The sequence below is a fragment of the Puma concolor genome, chromosome A2, assembly GCF_028749965.1.
Source record: "Puma concolor isolate L17-30 chromosome A2, mPumCon1.1.hap2, whole genome shotgun sequence".
Classification (NCBI taxonomy): Eukaryota; Metazoa; Chordata; class Mammalia; order Carnivora; family Felidae; genus Puma; species Puma concolor.
Window position 1 is genome coordinate 59,289,264 of NC_141668.1, and position 27,806 is coordinate 59,317,069.

General features: G+C 36.7%; 1 long non-coding RNA gene across 1 annotated transcript; it reads left to right on the forward strand.

The window, feature by feature from the left end:
• Positions 1 to 7,683: 7,683 nt before the first annotated feature.
• On the forward strand, positions 7,684 to 27,376 carry LOC147583224 (uncharacterized). The gene is made up of 3 exons (XR_015246469.1): positions 7,684 to 8,060; positions 23,226 to 23,302; positions 26,858 to 27,376. It is a non-coding gene; the product is annotated as an uncharacterized LOC147583224 (long non-coding RNA).
• The last annotated feature ends 430 nt before the right edge of the window (positions 27,377 to 27,806 follow it).

The following is a 27,806-nucleotide window of genomic DNA, read 5'->3' on the forward strand; positions in this document are numbered from 1 at the left end:
AGAGTTTATGGAATATGGAATACATAAGACAAAAGATTCAATATTGAGACATATGAGATAAACAAAGGAAATTCATAAGATTTTAATGCTAAGTCAGCAAGTCCTGGTAATACACATATTCAGTAAACTTGGTTACTTGCAAAAGCTTTGCAATATCCATAACACCATGGAAAGAGATATTCTTAGAGATTGAGGCCAAGAAGACCAAGAAGGATAATGTGAGACAGACTATATCTATCAAAAAAGACCAAAGATTAAGACCAAGGGAACCTAAGAAATTAACCAAGATATGGATCCCTGACCTTTCAGACTAGTGAATTACCTAAAGTAGTGTTTAGGCAGTCCCTTCCTTTGTCCTATGTGTATCACTCTGGAATGAGTTACACTCTGCATGAGTGTATAGTATTAGAGCCCAAATTTACACAATCACGTGAGGTACACAGAATGAATACCCCTATTTTCCAAACACACAACTTTCACCCTTTTTTTTTCACCCCATCAATTCTTTCACTATGTCCCACATCCATCAAAATAAGAAAAAAATCTGATATTCATTATATTCTAGTGCAAATAAATTTCCATTAATTTGCTCACTGGGGGGGAAAGAAGCTCACTGCTGTTACTACAGAAATGTTTCTGGACACTAAATGTGGGTGGACAAATGAGTATGTAATGCTGTTACCTACCTTTCCAGTTTATTAGTACCATTCTTTCTCTACTAACTAACCTAACTTGACTCATTCCTGTCTCTCTTGCTCCAACAGGCCCACTTTCTTCTCTGTTTTCTTTCTCTAGCTCTTGAACATGAAATTATCCACAACCTAGGTCACCTGAGTGGTTCAGTCGGTTAAGTGTCCGACTCTTGATTTCGTCTCAGGCCATAAGATCGAGTCCTGCATCAGGCTCTGTGCTTGGGATTCTGTCTCTCCCTCTCTCTCTGGCTCTTTGCCCCCAAAATAAGTAAACATTTTAAAAATTAAAAAAAAAATTGTCCACATGTACTTGCATATGCATGTTGAACTTAATTATCATGAAAACTTATCATATAAAATGTTTTATGTTTATTTCATTCCTATTATTCCTGGCTTCTAATTTTGGCTCTCTGATACACTAAAAAGGGGGAAAGTTTGTTTTGTTTTTAATTAAGAATTAAATTAGGCTTTGAATATAAGCCACATTCTATGGTAAACCACTTAACTTGAATAGACATAGATGACTGAATGGATAAATAAATAAACACGATATTGACTGAGCACATTATTAAATGTGTCAAATCATTTGGGGTTCCAATCTTAACTATCCACTTACACTTTGCTCTTTATAATTTGTGCCTTTGTGTAATCGGTAACCAGTAGCTGAGTTTTACAGAGTCACGTTTTCAGTTTAATTTCAACCCGATTTCAGAATCAAAGTAATCAGATCCCATATTCATTTTATAGGGAATATTCATCCATTCCCTCCAGATCTCATCTCTTCTATGTCTGGCTCTCTGCCCAGAAGACAGTCCTCTGCAGACCATACCACCAGGGTTTCCTTGCCTTTGGGCTCCTGGTTGGATTTTGCTGGTGGAAGGCATGGAGAAAGAAGTTACACTGGGTATTTAGCCCCATCGCTCCAGCTCTACCTGCTGGGCCATCGTTTGGCAATGACTACATTTTTCCTCAGCCTGAAGCTCCTGCAAATATAGCTCTCACAAGGGTCTGCTCAGAGGCACTCACCCCTCAACACCTCAAGCTTGCTACCATTAAGCATTCCAATGGTATGCTTAATGGTAGCATTAAGAACTTGCTACCATTGCTGCATTCCAAATACTTGTCTGTTACTTGATGGCTCCTCCAAACTGTCTACACCTGTATACGGAGTGACTTAAACCCTCCTTACCCCTTTGATTGTGCCATCTGCTTTTCTGTTTAGATTATAATATAGGCTAAAAACCACCTATCCTAAGATAAGGTTTTAAGTCAGGCAGCCACAAAATGCTCTGATTGCAGCTACCATATAGTTCCATCATCATCACAAGACTAAGACTGAAGAATTTTTTAAGGCACAATGGGAGCTCACCAAAGTCTAGAGTTCCAATGTTTTCTGAGAATCTGGGATTTTCCTATCCAATGTAATTCAAGGTATGTAGGACACGTGTATATTCCTCCAAGCTTTAGCTTCACCATGCAGGGAAGGGTTACTATTTGTGTGTATGTGTGTGCGCGTGTATGTATGTGTGTGTGTGTTTCAGCTTAAGATGCACGTTTATGTCTTCAATGGATATATCTAACACAATAATTATAGTATTGACATGAAATGTAGCAAGTTGCATTGAAATGGATCATATAAAGTATGTGAATTAGGAGCCAAAAAGGAAACTGTTTTTGAAGTAGTTGTCTCAGAAAAGCATTCTAGTGTGTTTTTAGGGGCCACAATTAAAGAAAGTAATATTCCTGTTAGTCTTCAAATGAAGGTGTTCAGTACTCACAGCAGGAAAACTTAGAATAGATAGTCTAACACTATAATGAGGTGTTAAGAGAACTGGAAGAATAAAAAGCTTCAGATTTGAGGCTAACCACTGTATGTAAAGAAAAGAGAAAACTGTGGTTCATCTTCCATTTGGTTATTTCATTAGTGTGATGGTTGATATTAAAACTACCAAACAATGGAAACAAGGAAGTTTGTTGGGGAAAAAAAGTCAAATCAATAAAAATCATCTTTAAAGATTGCAAAATCATCAGCAAAATACAGCTGACTCAATGAATGTGCATTAGTCCCCTAATGCAGTAACGAAAAGTTTAAACTATTTCTATTGATTTAAAACCACATATTTTCTTATTATTCTTCCAGGCTTGATATTATTTGTATTTTTATGTGTTTTTTAATGTTTATTTATTGAGAGAGAAAGAGAGAGAGAGAGAGAGAGAGAGAGAGAGAGAGAGAGAGAGAGAGAATCCCAAGCAGGCTCCACGCTGTCAGCACAGAGCCCAGCACAGTGAGATCATGACCTAAGCCAAAACCAAGAGTTGGATGCTCAACCAACAGATCCAACAAGGTGCCCCTATTTGTATTTTCTAAAGATAATGTCAGCATTATACCCCTTCTGGATGCTTTTATCTTTATACATTAAAGAAATGGACTTTCTCAATGAATCCAGAGTACTGTAATATCCCCTAACCCATCAATAACCTCTTTTTTCTCTTCAAAAAGAGACTTTGATCTTTTTTTTTTTCTTTAACAAAACTTTCCTAGTATTGGTTGAAAACCCTGGAAAAATAGAACTCAGCAACTATATTTTACATGGTATTACTCATCTCATAGCAGTTGCATGCTTCAGTGCTTTAAAAAAGCTTTTTAGATTTGTAATATACAGTAGTCCTCCCCGTATCTGTGGTTCAGCTTTCCATGGTTTCTGTTACCTGCAGTCAGCCTCAGGTTCAGAAACAGATGACCCTCCTTCTGACGTATCACCACCGTCATTATGCCTACATCATCAGTCGCTTCATTTCATCTCATCACGTAGGCATTTTATCTCACACCCTCACAAGGAGAAGGATGAGGTCGTATTCACATAGCTTTTATTACAGTATAGTGTTAGAAGTGTTCTATTTTATTAGTAGTTAGTATTGTTAATCTCTTATCATGCCTAACGTACAAATTAAACTTTATCATAGGTATGTACGTATGGGAAAAAAAAATAGTATCGATAGAGCTCAGTACTATCCATGGCTTCAGGCATCCACTGAGGATCTTAGAATGTATCCTCTGCAGATAAGGGAGACTACAGTATTTCTTAAATATGTATCATTTCTCCCTACTGCCTTGTGCATTACTCAAATTTGTCCATTTAACACTAAAGAACAAAGTGCTATTTTTCCTAACTCTTTGGCTTACTAGTAAGAAAGGCATATTTTATCATCTTTAAATATGAAATGGATCCATGATTTTTAAAATATGTTACTTTGTAGTCTGACAAAGAAAATAGGACACAAAAGACAAATTAATGTTAAGAAAAAGCTTACTGGGGAAAATATTTCTACCTCCTTGCTTTTCTCACTTAGAAATTTTGAAAGGATGAAGATTTCCCCAGAAAGGACTGGGGAATTTCAGAAGAACTAATAGGACATATTCACAAATCCTTATATTGAAATGTTATTTTAATATATTTCATTTGGAATTATTAAGAAATCCTCTTTCCTCCTATTTCAATATGACTTAACCTCAATGGTAGCCAAATATTTATGCTACAACAAATTCTTTTGGTGACTAATTCCTGTATTTCAAATCATGACTTTTCTACAGTTTTATTTAAACTTAGGGCCTGTGAAGAAAACGTTTAACTGTTTTAGAACACTGTGTTTGGAATTTTGAGTTAAACACAGTGGACTGAACAGGCATTTGTCTTGGGTTCTCCTAAAACCCCATTAAAATGACAATAATGATTGTTTTGAAGAATAAATCCATAAAAACAGAAAGAATAAGAAGGAAGACAACAACAGCACAATTGGAGAGGTTGCAAAACAAGATGGATGAATTACAAATGGTTAAGAAGCTAAGAGAAACCTTAAAAGAAAAATAAGTCAAATCATGACTCAAGAATTGGAAATAACACATACCCCTAATCATGGAACTGGCTAGGAGATACAGTATTGGAAATACAGAGTTAGTAATACTGGCTCTGAAAAGTTTTCAGAAAGAGTTTGCCCTTAGGAGATAATTTAATTGTGAACCACTGGATGCCTGGGGAAACTGAGGAGACATATCTGTCACATTACATTGATAAGTAGACTTCACAGTAGACACCTGAACTGCCAGTGCCCACTGTCCAGTTGATGCCCAGACTTTAGCAATTGGATTAACACTCCCTGGAATGGACTGAGGAAAATGATACTAGCACTCCTGTAGGTTGAGTGTAAGATTTCTCTAAAACAGAAGGAAGAGTATACTGTGGATGTTTGAAAAAGGATGTGCTTATTGCATTGCGTGAGGGGTGGGGGAGTGGGGGGTGTAGGGAGATGGGGAGTGAGACAAGGATTTCAAAATAAAGAACATAATAAATACCTAGGGTGCGTCCATGAGGGACCCCCAATAGCAGGTTTGAGTGCTGCTCTTTTCGCACTATGTCAGTCATACTTAGTTGTGACAGCTTTCAGTTGCCTGCAATGCTTTAGTAATTCTGATATATCCTTGTAGCCTGGTGTGCATGATTTGTAGGGAATAGACACATAGGACAGTGAAGGAAATGCTGCCTGTTGCACAGAAAGTCCTCTAGAAGGGCACCTGTTGGAACAGAACAGCATCACAGTTCCAGGGAAAGAGCAAGCCACAAAGTTTGCAGTGATCAACAGGAACACATGGCGAGAAAAAGCAGCTGAGGGCAGGCGCTCAGAACAACTGTGAGAAAAACTCAATCTCAAATATTCTGGAAGGCGGTGACAGTGAGGGAGTATTGCAGCTGGTTTCCCCAGAAAGCAGACTCTGAGAAAGAGGATAGTGTGCAGAGAGCTTACTAAGCAGAACTCTTGGGACCAACCTTTTGTGGGGAAAGAAGTCAAGAGGGAGAAGCTGGGCTGTATGTAGTGCAACCACACACAGCCTTGAATGAGCCACAACGAGCTCTGAAGCTGGAATGGCCCTTTCTAGTCATCTTGAGCCAGGGTGAGGTGGCTGAGCCGTTTTTGTCCTTAGTTCAAAAGCATGCATTTGGGCAAGGATGCTCTCTTCAACAAAGGATAACTCTTTCCATCAGCTGAGGAAACAAGTCCTTCAGTTCTGAACGGGGGATTTGGACAGCACAGTATAGTATCCACCATAGTAGAGAAGACTGAAAAATGTTGAAATAGAACATGAGTTTCAGTAGAAGGTTGCTAAACTGCTTTGTGAGAAGAGTAGACTTGATTACATGCAGGGAGAGTTTTGTTTTGCAGAGGATGGAGGGTAAACACACCGAAAAAGTGTGTTTGGGTAGTAAGGAGAGTTCTGAGAGATAGTGGAAGGGGTGAAGGAGGAGAATGAAGGCACGATAGCTGGTAGACTAAGATTAACTTTGCCGGGGCAGGGGGGGTGGCGGGGGGAGAGAGGAGGGGAGAAGGGTTGCAAAGAAGTGGGGGGATTTTTATTACATTTTAGCTATGTGGTATGCCTGTGTGAACCTTCTTCTCTATCAAACCACAAAATCTGCAATAAATTTTTCATTATTCACAAAGACATTGTGGAATTGGATGTTTCCCGCTGTGTTTTATTTTATTTTCAACTACAACAAAGTGTGAGTACTGTCTCTGAGCAGCCTTGAGCCTTTAAGGCCTAGACTGATCACTTAGGGGCCAGCCCCATCTGGCAACAGATGCCTTCACAGTGAACATGATGGTGAAGTTCAGAGCAAAAGTAGAAAAAGACTTGTGCTCGGTATTATCATCAGACAAACTTTAGGCATGTCAAAACACCTAAAATCATTCTGTTTGCACCATCACTGTCTAAAAAGACAACAACCTTGGAATTGGAAATTTGATCTCATGAGCAAATCTCTTTAAATATCATCTATGTATGGAGTGCTTCCAAATGTATCCCCTAGCCAGATCTCTCCCCTCATTCCAGGCTTTGTGGCTGCTACTCAACAAATTTGCTTAGATGTCCCAAACCAGGTGTCTGATCTTCTCTCTGCAATCCAGTACCCCTTAGAGTTTTTCTCTCCTCAGTTAATAACAACTCCAAACTTTTGACTACTCAGGCCCAAAATTTGGATTCATGTTTAATTTCTCTCTTTCTCTCATAAACTATATCCAATTCATTAGCAAATCCTGGTAGCTTTACCCTCAAAATATATTCAGAGTCTGATTGTGTCTCTCCATCTCCACCATTGTTCCCAAACCATCATTACCTCTCACCTGGATCAGTTCAGTAGCCTCTTAACTAGTCTTCCTGCTTCCACCTTGTTCCTCTACAGCTTATTCTCAGGGTGGAAACCAACACAAATAGAAGTCAAAGTCTTGGCAATGGCCTACAAGATCCCTAGATGATCTAATTCTCTACTGCCTTCTGACTTTATGTCCTGTAACTCTGCCTCTCATTTTCCACGGGTATCCCTGCTGTCCCTAGCTGGTATCCCATGCCAGGCACACCACTGCCCACACTCTTTGCATTTGCTGTTCCCTTTGCAGCAATGTTTTTTGCCCTAATATACACAGAATACACCCCCTTTAATACTTTAGTATTTACTCACAAAGCACCTCCTTAAAATCGACAGCCCTCACATTCTTTCATTCCTTATTTCCCTTCCTTCCTTATTTCTATGGTACCTATCTCCATATGATATACTATATTTTTTACTCATTTATTTGAGTACTATATATTTTCCTCCATTTCCACTTAAAGCAAACTCCACAAGGCTAGAGATTTTTATCCTATTCAGTGTTATATTGCTAACCGTCTGGAACAGTACTTGGCACGTAGCAAGCAGGTGATAAAATTGACTGAATGAATTTCATAAGTTAATTTTACATTATGCGTATTTGAGAAGGTACATGTCTTCATCTTGATCTTTATCTTGAGGATTTCATCAAGTCTCAGTACTAAATACCTGTGCAAATAGTAGAGTTTCATTAGGCGATGTCATCTAGTATGTTTTTACTCCAAGCAAAAACCTGCTGAACATTATCTTGCTATGAGTATATGCAGGAGGCAATATAAAAGATAGTTGTGGTCCAAACCCCAAATCCCAATCCATTCCTTCCAGTTCACTCCTCGTGTAAACAGAGTTTCATGTAACATTTCTAACAGAATGGAATCATTTGGGGAAGGTAGAATGGAAAACCGAGTGGGTAGCTTGAGAGAAAAACACTGGAAGTCGTAATTTGCCTTTCATAAATTCACACAAGTGAGAAATTCATCTAAAAATGGAAATTCTAAAACAACCAGAAAAAAAATGACTTACGAACCAAATTTTTGTTTCTCTTTCTCTTCTTTTGTAAAAAATGGCTTCCATTTGCTGTGACTCCATCACCTGAAAGGGACCACTGACATTGGTAAATGCACTCCTGGAGCACATCTGTCCTTCCATTCCCATCAATCAGCAACACGAAGTAAGTGCCCACTTTTCATATCAGATATTGTGATGTGTTTAAGAGGCACCTGGGTGGCTCAGTCGGTTAAGCATCCGACTCTTGGTATCAGCTCAGGTCATGATCTCACACTTCATGGGATCGAACCCAGCGTCAGGCTCTGTGCTGATAGCATGGAGCCTGCTTGGGATTCTCTCTGTCCTTTTCTCTCTCTGTCCCTTCCTTACTTGTGCACGCACACTCTCTGTCTCAAAATAAATAAATTAAACTTAAAAAAAAGAAGAAAAAAAAAAGAATCAGACAACACTATCCTTAGTCTTCTTAATTTTTCCAATTGGACTGAAGAGCATTGGAAAAGCAATTATACCTCTTTAATTCACACACTACTAAAGCTGAATTTGTGACTATTCAGAAGGAGGACAGGGTAATTTTTGTACTACCTCCAAAGAGAATCTTTATTAAATAAATGAATTTTCCACAAAATTTCATGAAAACTATTTTAACTGTTTCAGGCCACTATTTTCAAGTACCTTTAAGCATTTAAAAATACTCATTTACACACAGCTTGTTGTTATGTCATTCAGAAATAATTTTGATCTGTTTACTAAAAGCAAGTCAGCAAAGGACATCTAAGCCAACGTTTCTCTCAGACCTAGCTATGGTAGCTTCCTTAAAAGAGGTAAAAAACTGTAATTATTTGTAAATCATTTTTTAGCTGAGGATTTTTCACATTAAATATAAATTAGAGTGGTTTCCCTATACTTAAATAAATTTTAAAACATACAACTGAACTTACATAGAAATACACACAAATGCTATATAGGTGAGTGGGGGGAGAAGGAAGGAAGGACAGATAGATGGAAGGAGAAATGGACAGAAGGAAGGATGGAAGGAATAAAGAAGAAATAAAAACATAAACATTATTTTTAAGGTAACTAGAACCAACCAAGTCACAACAGATTGCTCAGCTGGACAACCAAAGCCCTTCATAAACTGGTTCTATCTTTTTCAGTTCATCCACCAAATAAAGATATTTTGTATATTTATTACTAATCTGGAAAATTTCCCAAATATAAGGACCATAAAATTTAGATATTTTGTATTCCCAGTTAGTAGATGGATTTGGACATGGCATGTAGTTAAGGCCTATTACCCAAAAAATGTTTTGGTCCTAGGCCTTCCATTTCTCTCTCTCTCTCTTTTTTTTTTAATTGATTTTTGAGAGAGATAGAGAGACAGAGCACAAGAGAGGGAGGGGCAGAGAGGGAGACACAGAATCCGAAACAGAATCCAGGCTCTGAGCTGCAAGCACAAAGCCCAACGCGAGACTCAAACTCATGAACCATGAGATTATGATCTGAGCCGAAGTCGGACATTTGACCAACTGAGCCACCCAGGTGCCCCCCATTTCTCATTTTTTGTGGCAACATAGCGTAGGAAATCTAGAGCTCTATAGCCAGACACTCCAACTTCAAATTCTGGCTTTACCCTTTACTAGCTCAACAAGCATATCACAACCTCCCTGTGCCTCAGTTTCCTCCTCTATGAAATGAAGGCATAATAGTTGTATATACTTTATACTTTGTTGCAAACATGAAATGAGTTATTGCCTATAAAGTGCTTGGTATGGTACTGGCATAAAATAAGTGCTCCATAAGTGCTAGCATTAATTATTACTGCTATTGTTATTATGGCTGAAATTCAGTCATTATCTTTATATTTAGTTTCTTCTTGTACTTAGTGAAGATTACTGCCCTGTCACATGCCTACCTTTCAAGGTAAACCAGCAATGTAGCAAAGGCTCATGAAGGAAGGCTAGCCTCAGTCTGTTAAATGCAGGATGAATAATCAACATTGAGATAAGTAAATCAAAAATATCAGAATAATATAGCTAAATTCTATTAAAGATATTTGAGTATGTATTCACTGCTTAGATAGGACAACCCAATGATTGATGATTCCCCCAAATAACACTGATATTCAACAATCTAGTATTGTATAGATTTTTATATAGGTTCCTACCTATATATGTCCACATTTGTCTTAGATTCTTGGAGTGTTGGGATAAAGGTAATAAAGTATACCTTCATCAATAGAGTCACAGCTTTAGACATTTATTCCCTGATAAAAAAAAAATCAAGCCATAGGCACTAGAGTAGCCTTACACTCTCAGGTTAGAACTAAGTTCTTGCCTTTATGAAAAGAAAAGAAAATGGTCCAGATTACTTTATCTTCTGACCAAAAAAAGTGCTATTAAACAACATACAAAGAAGAAATTTAAGGTATTCATTGATAACAGCTATTGCCTTTAGAACATCAGTAGTGTGTATATATCATGCTCTTTGAAGTGAATTCTTGCATGTAAAAAGCAACTCTATAATTTGCAATAACCGTTTACACATGTTATTTCATTTGATCTTTATAACAATCAACAAAGGGATAAATATAAATACCATGTAAAGTAGATATTAATATTTTTTAAAACTATGTCTTAGAGAACCTAAGGACTAAGCCATGGTCAAATGGCTAGTAAATAGGGGAATCAGATTCAGATTCTAAATCAAATTCTTTCAGTATTCAGTAACTTTTTGTCAAGGGTATATTATGCGCTAAATATTACACTAAGCTCTAGGACTGTAATTACTCTTTGCCTTTTACTGGTTTTCAGTCTTGACGAGATGATAGAAGAGCAACAAAGTCATTACAGTACAATGATAATGGAAATTTCATTCATTGATTCATTCATTCAATATTTGTTGCCTATTGTATCAGTCTGTCCTAGCAGGAAACAATGGCATACTCTGTATTTATCTAAGTATTTATCTCTGGCTATGGCTTAGTTATGGTCCCAACAGAAAACAGGTAGTACTCCCAAATTAGGATAATTTAAGTAAGGCTTAATAAAGGCAAGAGTTATATGGGTAGAATCATCCAACTTCCCAGGAATAATAACAGTTGGCCTGTTACTACCTTGAAGCTTGTATCAAGGTAAGAATGCAGTAACTGGGGGGGGGCGCCTGGGTGGCGCGGTCGGTTGAGCGTCCGACTTCAGCCAGGTTACGATCTCGCGGTCCGTGAGTTCGAGCCCCGCGTCGGGCTCTGGGCTGATGGCTCGGAGCCTGGAGCCTGTTTCCGATTCTGTGTCTCCCTCTCTCTCTGCCCCTCCCCCGTTCATGCTCTGTCTCTCTCTGTCCCAAAAATAAATGTCGAAAAAAAAATTAAAAAAAAAAAAAAAAAAAAAAAAAAAAAAAAAGAATGCAGTAACTGGAATCCAGGAGAATCCAGTAGAGAGGGCCATCTTGAAAGGAATTGTATTCTTTGATTGCAAAACAATATCATCAGGATGATATTCCAAAGTGGGAGCCAGAGACATAAGTACACCAAACTCACTCTCCTCTGACCCCTGATGAGATTCCCATTGGCTAAACCCAACATGAAGCAAGAGGTTAAGGTTGTAACCTATAGATGTACTCCATACAGAGCAGTCTCAAAAGGCATAAAAGTGTATGGAGAACAGTAGGATGTGAGTATGGAGAGGCCAACAGTTCTAGAGGGCAAAGGTCTGAAGTCAGTTTGCACATCACTGCAATCTGTGTCTCCATGGTCAAAGGACCTCCGATTCTGTGTGTGTAATCCTCCTCTGCCTTCCTTTTATAAGGACACTTGTGATGGCATTTAGGACCCACCCAGAAAATCCAAAATAACCTCCACACACATCTCAAAATCCTTAACTTAATCTCTTATGCACAGACCCCTTTTCAAATAAGGTAATATTTGTAGGTTTCAAATATTTAGGGTATGGTATCTTTGGGAGACCATTTTTATACATGCCACAGTTTTCATTTTCAAATGTGAGAAGACAATATATAATACCCAAAACTGAAAAATCAAGCAGTAACAAGCCTGTTTTTCAATGACATGTAGGTATATACCCAAAGAATTAGCTAGAAAGGGTAAAATCGCTGACTCTGTGTAGGGTTAAATAAACATGGAAGAAGACATCCTCAACCAGGACTCCACTAGAATATTAAAAAAAAATTCTTTTAATGTTTATTTACTTTTGAAAGACAGAGGTAGAGTGTGAGTGGGGAGGGGGCAGAGAAGGAGATGCAGAATCTGAAGCAGGCTCCAGGCTCTGAGCTATCAGCACAGAGCCCAATGCAGGGCTTTTACTCAGGGACTGCAAGATCATGACCCGAGCCAGATGTTTAACCTACTGAGCCACCCAGCCGCCCCTACTAGAATAAATATTTAAACCTTAGTGCCCTAAAGCATCCATCGTGTGTTAGTAATTATCTTCTCTACTATGCTTCACGAAGGGACTATCGCTCCACTATTAATGGGAAATTGGGAAAAAGAAAAAAAGTCCCTCAAATCCTATTCTGTAGGGCTTAATTTTCTAATGTAACCCTGGTTGAGAGAGGCATTTGGAGCTGGACATAAAAGTAAAAGTAAGCTTTAAAAAAGTAAAGTAAGGGGTGCCTGTGTGTCTCAGTCAGTTAAGCATCTGACTCAGGTCATGACCTCCTGGTTCCTGAGTTCGAGCCCCGAGTCCAGCTCTGTGCTGACAGCTCAAAGCCTGGAGCCTGCTTTGGATTCTGTGTCTCCCTCTTTCTCTGCCTGCCCCTGCTCATTATATTCTCTCTCTCTCTCTCTCTCTCTCTCTCTCTCTCTCTCTCAAAAACAGATAAACATTAATTTTTTTTTTAACTAAATAAAAGGAGAAGGAGTGGAAACAACATCTTTCAAGGGTTTCAAAAGTCTAGTATTAAGAGCAGAAGAGAAAGAAGAAGTTCTGACAGTTGCACAAGTTTCCTAAAGGAGATGAGAGAGTTTGGTTTTAGACAGAAGGAGAGGCACCTATTCTTTCACAGCTAATGAGGGAAGAAAGGAATGGGATAGATGCTGGTAAATTTTAGGTGCATAGCAAGAAGTTGAAGAAACTCATACGTGGTAACTCTCACTTTCTCTGTGCAAAAGAGATTTTGTATGATTCTACTTCACCCCCCACTTCGTTATGACTGTCATCGATAAAACAGAGTCATTAAGATACAACAACTCTGAAAGATCACTTTGTCTTCTTTAAAAAGTAATCCAACTTCAACTTGGTATCTGTGTTAACATCAGCTAATAATCATTTTCTGAAGTGTTCTATTCAATTTACATCTCTCGCCTCCTAGAAGGAAGAATGTTAATGGTGAGGAAAGCTGTCAAGTCTCTGATTACTGCCTACAAATGTTATCACTTGCTACTGTTCAACAATGTTCTGATGAAAATATTACTACTAATGGAACAACATGCATATGTTCTTAGGATAGAAATAGTATTGCGACATTCTGCTTGCTTACAAGTAAAGTAAATTAACATTGAACTGAGGTGAAAAGTAATTCCTTGAGCAAAGTTCTCATGAAATTTTAGCTCTGAATGCACACATTTCATAGAAGATTGCAAGAGACTTCATTCAGACTTGAACACTTACCTACATAAAAATCTCATCTCTCAGTAGGTATTATTATGGAATTAAAGCAGTTAATGCAGCTCCAATCTCATATTTCTGGGTACACTAAATTGTGTTTAGTGTCATAAACTCTCCCCAAGGGGTTGACAAAGGACAAAAGATAGAGCCAGAAACCACCATCAAATCAATCTATGAGTAAATTTCATACCAGCCATCTATCTAGTTGGCTTTCTTGAATTCAAACTAAATTTTATAAAACCATGTCCAATATCTTCATTGATGATGACAGTAATGCAAATTTCTTTTTTTTTTAATTTTTAATGTTTATTTATTTATTTATTTATTTACTTTTTAAATTTTTTTTTCAACGTTTTTTATTTATTTTTGGGACAGAGAGAGACAGAGCATGAACGGGGGAGGGGCAGAGAGAGAGGGAGACACAGAATCGGAAACAGGCTCCAGGCTCCGAGCCATCAGCCCAGAGCCCGACGCGGGGCTCGAACTCACGGACCGCGTGATCGTGACCTGGCTGAAGTCGGACGCTTAACCGACTGCGCCACCCAGGCGCCCCTAATGTTTATTTATTTTTGGGAGAGAAACAGTGTGAGTGGGGGAGGGGCAGAGAGAGAGAGGGAGACACAGAATCTGAAGCGGGCTCCAGGCTCTGAGCTTTCAGCACAGAGCCTGATGTGGGGCTCGAAACCACAAACACTGAGATCATGACCTGAGCTGAAGTTGGATGCTTTACCAACTGAGCCACCCAGGCAACCCAACAGTAATGCAAATTTAAATGTAAACGACTTTTAGCCCACAGTGTATTAAAAAGTAAAGGGTAGGTAGATGCAAGAATTTTACATGAAGTAAGGAATAGCAAAGGAATTTTTAAATTAAAACCACAGAAAATTTATATTTAACAAGCATACTGAGCTTTTTCATGTACTTTAACCGACAGTTCCAAGAGTGAAACTTTATTCTAAGGAAATAATTTTATGTACAGATGCCATTTAGAGGTAAAGATGTTCATCACAGCATTGTATTTAGTTTAGAATTATTCTTAGTTTTAAAAGCTAAGAAACTATCATTGGGAGAGGGGAGTGGGCAATGAGGAAATGTCATTGCACATCTGTTTTCATAATATACTACTATGCAGCTATTTAACAGAGTAAATAATAGATAGATATCCAAAATGTATTAAGTGGTAAATACACGTTGCCAAACCAAATACAAAATGTGATCCTAGGGTTGCCTATTTATAGTGTATATGCATACAAATTTGTGTTTAAAAACATAGGCAAAAATGTGGAAGAATACACACTAAATTTTACTGCATTTATTTGTGTGGTGGAATTACTGTTAATATATACACTTAAATTTCTATAACTAACATGAATTATTCATATAATGAGAATACGAAAGAGAATTTGCTTTAAAAATTATGTTTGCTAGGTGTTTGAATGACTAAGTGAAATCCCCATGTCATATCAAATGCAAAAGCAGGATATGAAACTGTACATAAAGCATGAAATTTGTCACAAAAAAATGCAAGAAATATGCCAAAAAGAGTACTAGGATTTTAAGTGACATTTTTTGTACTCATTTATACTTCTTCACACTTTTCAAAAATTTCAACAATGAATATTTATTCATTAAAAAACAAGAAATAGACAAACATAAAGATTCATAGAAAGTGTAGAATTCCATGCAAAAAAAACTAGTAACTAATGTTCACCATTGAAATTTTTCCACTGGAACGTGCTCATTATGGTGTTTGTGAAAGGCACTTCCTGCCAAATGTTCATTTATTCCTTTAAAAAATGATCTAGAAACTTCACAGACTAGATCTCCCAAATTTCTAGCTTCGGGGGCTAAGTATGGCTAACTCAATCAAGTCTGAACAAACCAGTGGCTGAGGTGAAAAAGTTTTTAACGGAAGACTAAGCAATCACGTAATGTGTCTTTGAGCCCTTGTCAAGCAGTTAAATATAAAATAGAGATAACAATGCTTTAAATTCAGAGGTTGAAAAAGAGGACATTAATGTGACTTAAGAAAATTTAATAAATGGGTGAGGGAGTGTAGGGAGAGCAAACGTGTAGGACTTAAATTAAGCTTTAAAGGACGGACAATATTTGACTAAAACCAGGGAAAAGATTTCATATAGTCACCATGTATGCATAACTGGATTGAAAATTAACACCTTATTACTTAGACATGCAAAAAAAAATAGTCTTCTTGTGATTCACAATGGTCATAGTATTTATCTTGAGCCCAATTCTGCAGGAAGCTGGTGGGGAAAGTGAGTATTGTAGGTGAGGGATGCAAACTTAATAAATGTTGGTTTCTCAGTCTCTTAAACTTTTATTGATGACTCAATATTTTAAGACTAATGCTCAAGTTTACAGATTTCCTCTAGAGGCAATGTAAGAATAAGTTACTTTATATAAAAAGAATAGTTGGTGTAATCATAAGGTTGTGAAAGTTCCTGATTGTATTTCTCTCTCCATAGACTGGCCATGGTAAAATGGAGGCATGCCATATCTTTAAATAATGGAATTTAGCCATGCTATCTTTACCAAGAACAGATGTTAATTTGGGAATAGCATAGTCTAAATCTCAGTCTAAAGACTGTGAATAGAAATGTTTTCTCAATTAGCGAGGAGCCTCCCCCTTCCCATATTGTGAAATGTCACATTTGGTTTCTTCCATCTGAGGGACCCTACAGAGAAATCATCTCTTATAAGGAGTTACAAGGTATTTTAAATGCTGTTCCCTTGTTTATCTAAGAAAGAGCCAAGATTCTAGAAATTTCTTTAGGCTTAGTGGTTTGGAAGTGTGGGGAATCAGGGAGACAAGGATGCCAATACTTTTTTTAGGCACCCTCTTCTTCCCATTCAGCTTTCCAACTGTGCTGCCCTTCTGCCTTGCTGACTAAAGGGACTAATTGCTCACCACTCACTTGGTGGCTTTCAATTCTGTGTCTTTTCACTAAAGAGAACTCTCTCTGGGCTCTGCCACAAATCCTGAGAAAGGAAGGAGTTGAAGAGAGAAGATCTGGGCTGAAGGATGTGTTATGCCTTGTGATTCATTCAAAATTTCCTTTTCCTTTTGACCTTTATCCACTGTGTCTGGGTCAAGTCTGTGAACCTCAGTTCCCCTGCCACTCAGGATGCATTTCTCCATCAAGGATATTGCCAGGGAAGACTGAGCATGGTTTTTATTACCAGCCTGTGGAGACCAGCCATCAACTCTAACAACTCCAGTCATTGTTCCTCAGTCCATTTCAGGAAGGACTGTATATGTCTGATTACTCCATATCCTAGCTTACCCCTCTCTTTGGGTCACCCACCACTAATCAAATGTGTCCTGAGCTTCCAGCACCTACCAGGCCCTGAGCTTCAGCTCAAATTGGAATTAAAAAAATGGAAAAGTCATGTCTCTATATTAAAACACAGCAGAGGCTAAGGAGGACTTAAAGGCAGACATGGAAAAATTTCATCTTAAGACTGGACTGTAGAGGGTCTGGGAAGGGGGTGGGTGCTGGTGGTGTCAGGAAGGTAAACTAGGGCTAGATTACAGAGAACCTTTAATTCTGAGTGAAAAAGACAAGATGCGACAAATCTTATTTTTTAAGCAGTGGTATTTCTGTGATTTATGTCAACAGTTTATTTTTGAATCTTAAAAAAAGTTATTTTGGTCACTTTAAATATACCACAAGCACATTTTTAAACTCTTAGATTTGTTAACACCTGCAGCTTTGTCATTGTACAAAATAAGTCACATTAAATGCTAAGTGGAAAAGCTTAAATTAAGTCTTTCAAGAATAGCCTCATCTGGAAACCAATGCTGATGGTGAGGTTTGGGGGCACCACTGCTCTAATACCATGCTTATCATTCTTAAATTTGACTCTGTGATAGAACTTTGAGGACATGTGAGAAAAGGAGGCAAATTTCTTGCTGGCCATTCATCAAAATCTTTAGTGAGTATCTATTAACACATGATCTATGCTAGGTGCTACTTAGGAGGAAGCTGAAATCATGGTTCACCCTTTTCATATTTATAACCCTAAAAGAAATTTAATTCTAAGAACTCCAATGCCTCAAATAGAAGTTCATATTGATTTTTAGCCTATCATCATAAATCTATTACACTATCTTCACTTTTTCAAGAATCCTCCAATAATGCTAAATACATTTTAGTTATTAAGTACCTACTCTATTATTTATCTACTGAGAACCAATTATGTGCTGACCTTTACATATATTACCTAATTTAATCTTCACAACAACCTCATGAGGTAGATTTTACTATCCTCATTTCAAAACAAGTAGCCTGACTCTCAGCAAAATTAAATAGCAGGGCTTAGTTACACAGCTAAAAAGAACCCAACCTAGTTTTGCCTGATTGGAAACCTGTGCTCTTTCTCCCTCACACATTGTCTGGGCAGCAAGTTAAGAAAATACAATATTTAGAGGATTACGAGGAGAACATACACCCAGCATGGAGAGCCATAAATATTGGCATGTCTGGTTCTGCCTAATAGAGTGAATTAGCCAAAAAAATCTCCCCACGGAGAAACAGAGATCTAAGTCCAGATTTAAAATATAAGTGCTTTACTAGATAAAAGAGTTCAGCATATCATGTTCAAACATAAGTCTGAATGAAAAACCACGTTGGTTTCAGAGACCTTCTGGGATCTGATAATGTTAGAACACAGAGTGTATGTGTAAGAGTGATACAAAGTGAATTAGGCAGGGAATAAATCATAAAAAGCATCCTAGAGTTTTGCTTGACGGAAAGGTCTTGTTTCCAGAAAATATTTAATTTATAGGAATTGTGTGGTTATAACTGAGTTTCCTTTGCTCAAGTTGCCAAATGGAAAATGCGGTACCCAAGCAAAAATGATTTGTTCATTTATTGAGTATTGTAATGTGCCAGAAACTGTGTAAGGCACTGAGGATAAAGACCTAAGGAAGAGGATACTCTATTGTAATTGATACTGAGGTTGACTGTTCTCCATCCCAATACACCCCCTTGCTGTAACAGGACTGACCTCGGAGACAAGGCTGGAGTGACTTTTCTAAGTCAAATATAATAATTCCATCTCCCTTTCAATGCCACATTTAAGCCAATCTGAGTTTTTAAATGTTCTTGAGATAATTCTTGTCCTTAGGTGGACTCATCATTCAGTTTTTAGGAGACTGATGGATGAACTGATTGATACACCGCTTTGTTCCAAAAACAAAGATTTCAGCCCAGCCTGCAGATGTGCATGCAAAGTACCAGAATAAAGAACAAACTGATAAAGAGGTGCCTGGGTGGCAGACTCTTGATTTCAGCTCAGGTCATGATCCCAGGGTCGTGGGATGGAGTCCCACATCAGGATCTACGCAGAGCATGAATCCTTCTTAAAATTCCCTCTCTCCCCTGCTCTCTTTCTCTCTCCCTCAAATAAATGAAAATGAAACAATAAGTAAATAAAAGAATAAACTGATGAAGAATTGAGAATAAGGGGACTAAAAGGATAGTGAACAGCTACTAGAAAAAACAAATTTGACCCTAATGTTCCTAGAAGAAAAAGCACAAAAGAAAAACATGAATAGTTAATAAAAATCATCAACCAATTGAATGATAAAGCAACAACAATAGCTTATACTTCGTAAGTACTTATGTTCCAAGCACTGTTCTAAACACTTGTGATATATTAATTTATTTAATTCATATTAATTCATTTAATCTATAGCACAACCCTATAAGTGTTTTCATCCCCACCTTTGAAAGGAGAAAAAGTGAGGCCCATGAAATTTAATTAAATTATTTAATTATCTAATAAGTACAGAGCTAAGAAGAAAAATAAAAACAAATGAGTAGCTCAAGGGAAGCACAGTATTCTTAATACATTGCCAGAGAGAAATATTTCTCAAGGGTCCTTATAAAGGGAGATTTTGCATTATAATAGTTAACTTGGTTGTGCAGTAATGCAGAAAATTCCCTGGCAGATAAATAAGATTTTTTGTTTTTAATGTCCGTGAAGGATAAGATTTAGAAGTAAAATCTGGATGCTCTGAAACATCTTTGTATTTCCTCTCAGTAGTTATGATCCTTTTCTCTGCCAGATGAGTAAGGTTTCAAGTTTCAAAAATACAGGCTTAAGCTGATTGTGAAATGAATCCTTCATTGGGGACTGGAAAATCTACTCACCTAGCAACTATCTTTCAAAGATACATACTGTATATATATTTGAAATTTCCAGTAGAATTACGATTTTGAGAAATACTCTTTCTTACAGTAAGTGAAATGCATCATCTTACACGAATTTCCTTCATCATCAATATTTTGGATTGTTTTCCACTCAGACAATGGCTCTGGCATTAAAATCATGGATAAATCTCTGGTGCTGGTTTATTAGGCATGTGGCCTAAACAGACATGGTCCCTTTGGTAGTATCTCCTCTCCATGCCTGAGTCACTTGGTTCTCCCCAGGCTTTGTCCTTCTCCTGGTCATTAAAAGCCATTGTCAGGAACGGATCTGAACAACTTGCTTCTACTAAAGTTAAACACAGGTGAGGCTTAATATCTACTTACATTTTAACCATAGAAAGAACCTGAAGGATCCAGTCACTGAATGTGGAGATTGTCTGATCTAGCCAACCTGGCCTTTTAAAGCCATATTACACGTTAAGAAAGGAGAATAAGGAAGAGAGAAGCAAGGGATTAACGTTCAAAATCTACACCTTACATTTCATTCTTAATCAAAATTATAAGTAAAATATTTCCTGCAAATGAAGAGGTGAATGTTTTCACTATAAGATTGCAGGGGTGCCTGGGTGGTGGGTGGCATAGTCTGTTAAGCATCTAACTTCGGCTCAGGTCATGATCTTGTGAATTGTGAGTTCAGCCCCTCATTGGCCTCTGTGTTGACAGCTGGAGCCTGCATCAGATTCTGTGTCCCCCTCACTCTCTGCCCCTCCCCCATTTGCACTCTGTCTCTCCCTTTCAAAATTACATAAACATTAAAAACAAGTTTAAAAAATTTACAGCATTGTAGATGTTGTAATATGCTTATTTTTCCTAAAGAATTTCAAATTCATGGGGCACCTGGGTGGCTCAGTGGACTAAGCGTCTGACTCTTGATTTCTGCTCAGGTCATGACCTTGAGGTTCATGTGATCAAGCCCCACACTGGGCCCTACTCTGACAGTGCAGAGCCTGCTTGGGATTCTCTCTCTTCCTCTCTCTCTCTGCCCCTCCACTGTTCATACTCGCTCCCACGTGTGCACGCTCTCTCTCTCTCTCTGAAAATAAATAAACCTTAAAAAAAGAATTTCAAACTTACAAAAATGATAAAAAGTCAAACTTCTTTTTTAGGACCAGGGCAACACAATTATCCACAGATTATAAAATTCTATGAACTCTTTGCTATTGGCTTGTGAGACATAAAGACATTGAGAATAAAAATGTGAAAGAAATAATTTTGCAAGTTTGATAGAATAAGTTTATGTCTCTTGCAACAAATAATTTTAAAAATTATATTATTTTTTTTAAATATCTTTTTTCTAGTAATTCATTTTTATTGTATTTTACAAAAGAATTGATCTACAATGGATTGGAGATATATCTACATATATATATACATACACATAAATATATACACATATATATTTATATATATATATGTATATATATATACGTATATATATATACGTATATATATATACATATATATATATACGTATATATATATACGTATATATATATACATATATATATGTATATATATATATATATATATATATATATATATATATACATATATATATAAAGAACTCCACAGTTTGAGAAGCACTATACTATAGTATAAATAATTCTGTGTTAAATAGGACACTGTCATATTTTGTTCTAAAACAAGTAAATGGTACCAGGTGTCAGAAGTTTAAAAATATTTTGTGGGGGAAATCTTCTATCCACTAATGCAACTTTTATATATATGTGTATGCATATGAACTAGAAAAAGATTTGCATTGTCTGATAATCAAATATATATTCAGGAATCAATCCTGGAGAAACACTATAATCAGGTAAAGAAAATATTAAATGATAACAAGATAAAATAATTTCCCAGAAGTTGTTGGAACTCAAACCGAGGAAAGGATGTCCACTGGGGCTGTTGCATTTTTGGCAAATGGCTGATAATGGAGGAAAGATTAATAGAATCATAAAAAGTTGGAAATCACAGAATCCTACTTCTTCGTTTTGACAGATGAGCTCGGAATAAGGAAGAAACTGTTGGAACTAAAACGATGAACTGGTGGGTGAGAACTGCAGTTCTCATTATATATACAGTTTCCATATATAAATACATCTTTGTTGCTATTTTGTAATATCCAGAATCAGATAATATTAGAGTGAGAGAAACCATCACTATCAAATAATACAGCTTCTAAATTTTACACATAAGACAACCATGGACTTACGAGGTTAAGTGAGCATGCCTGAAATTGCTCAGCACTTAAAAAGTAAGATCAGGAGGATTATTTCATTCCCATTGCAGTAATATTATTATGAAGCATCATTTTATGGGACTTTCAGGTGAGTCATCATATTAATTCCTCAGGAAGAGTCTTCTACTCAGTCCTCAAAGGAGTATATTTCATAGGAATGAAGTTTTGCTTTTCTTAGGCACATCTATGAAAAAATAAGTTTTATTTAACAAATTAAATGATTGACCACAATGATAGGACCAGAGGAATTTTGCCAAGTAAAGATAATGGATTTGGAAGAATAGTACAATTAATAAAAATAAGAGAATTTCAGGGTTAGAATAAACCTCAGCTAATTTATATACACTCTGGAACTACCATCTAGCCTACTCATAAGAAATATAGTAATGAGTCCAAATCCCACATTTCTATGTTTTTGGACTCATACACTGTGCTGATTGATTAAAAACAGAAGTTATTTCCTCAGTAATTGCAGGTACTAAGCTGGCCTCACAATAACCCTGTGAAGAAGATGTTATTATTACCCATTTTACACATGGATAATTAAAGGTGAGAGAAGTCAAGTAAGTTGTACATGTTACATTGCTTATATAAAATCACACTTCAATCTGATCATATACCCTTATAAGCCCATATCTATTATACCATACTGTGGTCTAGCTAGTCAGTCAAAATGGGATCGTAGGCAGCCAAGAGAGCCCTGGAGTCAGACTGTCTGGGTTCAAATCCAGATCTCACTGCATAATGACTATGACTCTGGGAAAGTTATTATTTTTTTTTTTTAATTTTTTTTTTCAACGTTTTTATTTTTATTTTTGGGACAGAGAGAGACAGAGCATGAACGGGGGAGGGGCAGAGAGAGCGGGAGACACAGAATCGGAAACAGGCTCCAGGCTCTGAGCCATCAGCCCAGAGCCGGACGCGGGGCTCGAACTCACGGACCGCGAGATCGTGACCTGGCTGAAGTCGGACGCTTAACCGACTGCGCCACCCAGGCGCCCCTCTGGGAAAGTTATTTAACTCCCCTGTGCCTGCTATTTCCTTTCCTGTAAAATGGAAGTGGGACTACTATAAAGATTCCAAGTATTTAGCATATAGAAGAACTCAGTAAACGTTATCTATTATTACCAAGGCTCAAGGAGACAACTCGAGCTAAAGTAGATCTCTTGGTTGTCCAGGGCACAGCAAAATCAATTTATTAACTCCTCTGTGCCTAATCTACTTGTTTGTAGGCTCTCCATCTGGTGGGAAGAAAGCAATCCAGCTTCTCGAGTACTTCTCAAAGAAGTCATATATTTCTCCCGTGAAGGTAAACAGGCTCAGATATTCTTCATGCTAGAACTTGGTTGGAAGTATCAGCTTCTGATTCTCCCAGTGGCTATCACTATAACTTTATAAACAAACAAACAAACAAAAAAAAAAGGAGAAAAATACGAAGATGGTAATGAAATAGTAAAGTTAAAAACCAAATCAATATTCACCATAAGAAACTCTGAATATTATGCCTCTAATTAATAAATGTCTTGTTTAGGGATGCCTGGGTGGCTCAGTCAGTTAAGCGTCTTTTGATTTCTTCTCAGGTCATGATCTCTGGGTCTTGAGATCGAGCCCCACATAAGGCTCCATGCTAGGCATGGAGTTTCATTAAGATTCTCTCTTTACCTCTCCCTCTTCTCCTCCCCTGCTTAGGCTGTGCGCTCTCTCTCTCTCTCTCTTTCTCAACAAATAAAAAATAATAATAAAGAAATGTCTTGTTTAAAGCAATGGTTCTCAAAAGTGACATTAGCCTGAAAGTCTCTCAGGGTTCAGGTTAGATGGAAATGACCCCAAACCAATTACAGCAGGATCTCTGGGGATAGAGCTGAGGTATCAGGTTGTTTGTTTGTTTGTTTGTTTGTTTGTTTGTTTGTTTCAAGTTCCCCAGGGGGTTCTAATGTGTAGCCAAGGTTGAGAATCACTGCTTTAATGCTACCAGGTAAAAAAAAAAAAAAAAGAAAAAAAAGAAAAAATTCCTGAGGTTGAGTCTAGAAATCTAAATGTTCAGAAAACAATTCAGGTGATACTGATGATTGGTCATATTGGAAATCTCTGATTTAGAACACATGACACCCCAATAAATAGCCAAGGGCCTATATTTACCCTCATAAAGTTTGAGGAAACATTGCCAGTGGAGCTTTCAGACAGAAAATACTTGGTAATAGTTTGGATTTCAGTTCATGAAATTGGAAATAGATTGTCAAGATCTCCCTATTTACTAACCTGTAAACACCATATAGGAATTGCAAGTTTAAGTGGAAATTTAAATGTGTATTTCCTGCTTCCATTATATTTATATCATAACCCTTAATATTGAGCCAACATAATTTGTTTCTTACCTACCAGAAATTATTTTCGTATGCAAATTGTATGAAACTCAGCCTTTATAATACAGAAGAGACAGCACAAAAATCACAGCTATGTAGCAACCAAGCAAAAACAGTGCTGATTTATGAAACTTCACAGACTTAGAAATAGAAACAAAGCACTAAATATTCATGAAATCCCATACAGTGCTTGCACATAAGTTACATCTCAGTGATTTGTAACTTAGTTATAGGGAAAAAATAATAATCTGAGCACATCCAAACATATGGAACCTTTCAAGTGTTAAGTTTCACTAATTTTTTATCTTATTTTGGTCATAAATTTGGTCTTATTTTGGTCATATTTGAGTCATAAATAAATTATGAATATGTTGTAAATGGTTGGCCATAAACTAAACCTCCCAAAGAAAAGTAAACGAAGATTTCATCAGCAAAACAAGAGAGTAAGTATGGAAAAAAGAATTTAATGAAAATCTTCTCTGATTGCAATGTTTTTTTAAAAGTGGTAAAAGCTCTTTAAAGACACAAAAACACAAGTGAAAGAAGCAAGTAAAATTCTGTCACTCGACAAAGCAACATCATAAAGCTACCATGCAAACAGAGTTAAAATAAGAAAACAATCTGCCATGTACTCTTTGAATTAATCATAAATTCAAGAAATAATCTGAGAGCTAATATGATAATCAAGAAAATATTAAATTTCATTGAGTTACCTTGCCAATTTCAGTTCCAGTTTCATAACATAATTATCTCAATTTTTTTTAACTATACTAACATAAATACTAAGATTCAGACTTCAAACACAAATACTAAGTGCCTACAATCCACATTTAAAATAGTAAGATTAGTGGGGCACCTGGGTGGCTCAGTTGGTTAAGCAACTGACTTCAGCTCAGGTCATGATCTCACAGTCCGTCAGTTTGAGCCCTAGTCGGGCTCTCTGTGGACAGCTCAGAGCCTGGAGCCTGCTTCAGGTTCTGTGTCTCCCTCCCTCTGCTCCTCCTCTGCTCACACTCTGTCTCTCTCTCTCTGTCTCTTTCTCTCTCTCTCTCTTTCAAAAATAAATAAATATTTTAAAATATATTTAAAATAGAAATATTAGAAGTATATCACTGGTAAAATCTAACAATTCAATCCAAGATCTATTTACTTATTTTAAACACATTGGCTTTTTAAAAATACATATAATTCAATTAACTGCTAAAAATCTCCTCTATTCATTTTTTTTTTTTTTTTGCAACCTCTGATATTTTTTTCCCTTCAGTGTGTAATAAACCATAATTAACTCCAAGTAGCTCTGGAACATAGTGCTGTTTTTAAACAACTGTTAAAGAACTCCTTTAATTAGAAAAAATTTACAATCAAGATATGCTCTTTTTGTGTGTGTGTGAGGGGAGGGTGCTAATTTTCAAGTGGCCTTAATTTACCTGTGACACAAATATATGGTCAGAGATGATGTATCACCTCCATTGAAACGCCCTTACTATTCTTAAAAAAGCAAGTGTGATACTGGGATGTATAAATAGTAGCTAAGCATCAGGAATGTGAGGTGACATAGCCAGTATAATACTTATACTGGTCAGACCTGCATGAGCACCAATTATTTAGATTTACAAATTTAAGAGAGAGATGTAGACAGTAGTAAAAATGATCAAAGTCTATAAAAATGGAAACTCTAATGAAGGCCTTAACAAAATGACATTATTCAGCAAAGGAATTTTTTAACAATAGTTCTCAAGTATATGAAGAGGATGATATCAGCTGCTCGCCATCTTTATTGAGGAACAAATAAGCAAGAATGAGATTAAACTTCAGGAGAGAAGACTTAAGTGAGATAGAATAGAATTTCCCAAAAGAATTATATTTTTAGAAAGAGCAAATCATCAAAAGGTTCTGTGGAATTTCCTTCCCTGGAAGTATTTATAAATAAGACATATTTTTCCTTGTTCAAAAAGTTTCAGTGATGTCTTTCTGAGAGAAATAATCTACTATCATAGAATCTCAACATGAAAAGATCATATTTCCCAATCACCATTTACTGCTATAAAATATACTGAAAACAGAGACTTAATATATAGTTATAAGAATTAAACACTCAAATAGTCCAAAGATTTTATGATCTGTAGTCAAAATATGCTTAATCCCTATCAGATAAACTAAGGAAAATAAGAAACCATTCTCTTTTAGTTAACCAATAATCTTCCACGTGGCTATATGATTAAACTTTTTTTTTCAGGAACCTTAATCTATCATTGTATATGGAGGCAGTCTGCTGCCATAAAGGTGCACTAAGATGTCGGTGTCTTCCCAGCTCTCACCTGATGTAGGAGTTCACGGGCAAAGACTCATTCTAGCTCAAAAAGTCAGATGGAACCACACACTCTTTGAGGAGGCATACTTTCAGCATGTGACCCTCTCATCACAGCTTACCGTAACCCCATGGGAAAGACAGGGACAAGCAATAACTTTCCAGTTCTAATACACTGTTCTTGCCGCTCTAGGAAGAAGATAAATAGCAAGTAAAGAAGAATCTGAAACAAGTTTCCACGTAGACCAGTCCTGCTCTCACTTTTCAATATTTTTAACACCTATCCTGCATACATAAATAGCTAACATTTATAACATATTGTGCTATACATACAATATATAAAGCACTTGTTACTAATGATTTATATTCGTTCTACTTATTTAATCCTCACAGTTTTAAGAAGTTGGTACTATGGTTGTCATCCATTTTATAGATGAGGAAACTTTGGCAAAGATATGTTAATTTGTCCAAAGTCACTCAGATACGAAGCTACAGAGGCACAACTCAAACCTAGGCAGTCTGGCACCAGAGCCTCTGTGCACATTTGTGACATCAAGCTGCCTCTCTGCAGTTGAATTAAATATACAGAAAATTAGAAATCAACTATTTCCATTCCATTCCTCATACTTGAAAACACTATTAATCACTATGTTTCTAGGCTTCAAACACAGAGCAGGACCCTCCAAAGTTACAAAAATAAAATGTTGCTTTAAAAAATATATAATTTTGAGAATTAAAATAATGGTTTATTGTCACAAATTCATTTATCCACAGGCAAGATCTCTCTTCTTATGTGTATGAAAGGAAGAAAACAGATTGACACTAATAAGCTGTTTCTTGTTTTTCATTGTAGTTTATTTGAAATGAGAAGCTCATGAATTGAATTGATAAGAAGTCAATTAACATATAAGGATATGAAGCAGAATGTATTTACACAAAAAGTGACTGTTGGCGAAGTAAACTGCTAAAGTCAACAATTGCAAGTAACATTTAAAAAGACAAATTACTAGGAGTTAGTATATAGAATATACATTCATTATATGCCTTTACTCTCCCTTATCACCAACTTTGAGTCTATCATAAATGTAATTATATCCTTGATTTTAAAGGTCCTAGCAGACATGGGGAAACCATGCTGGGAC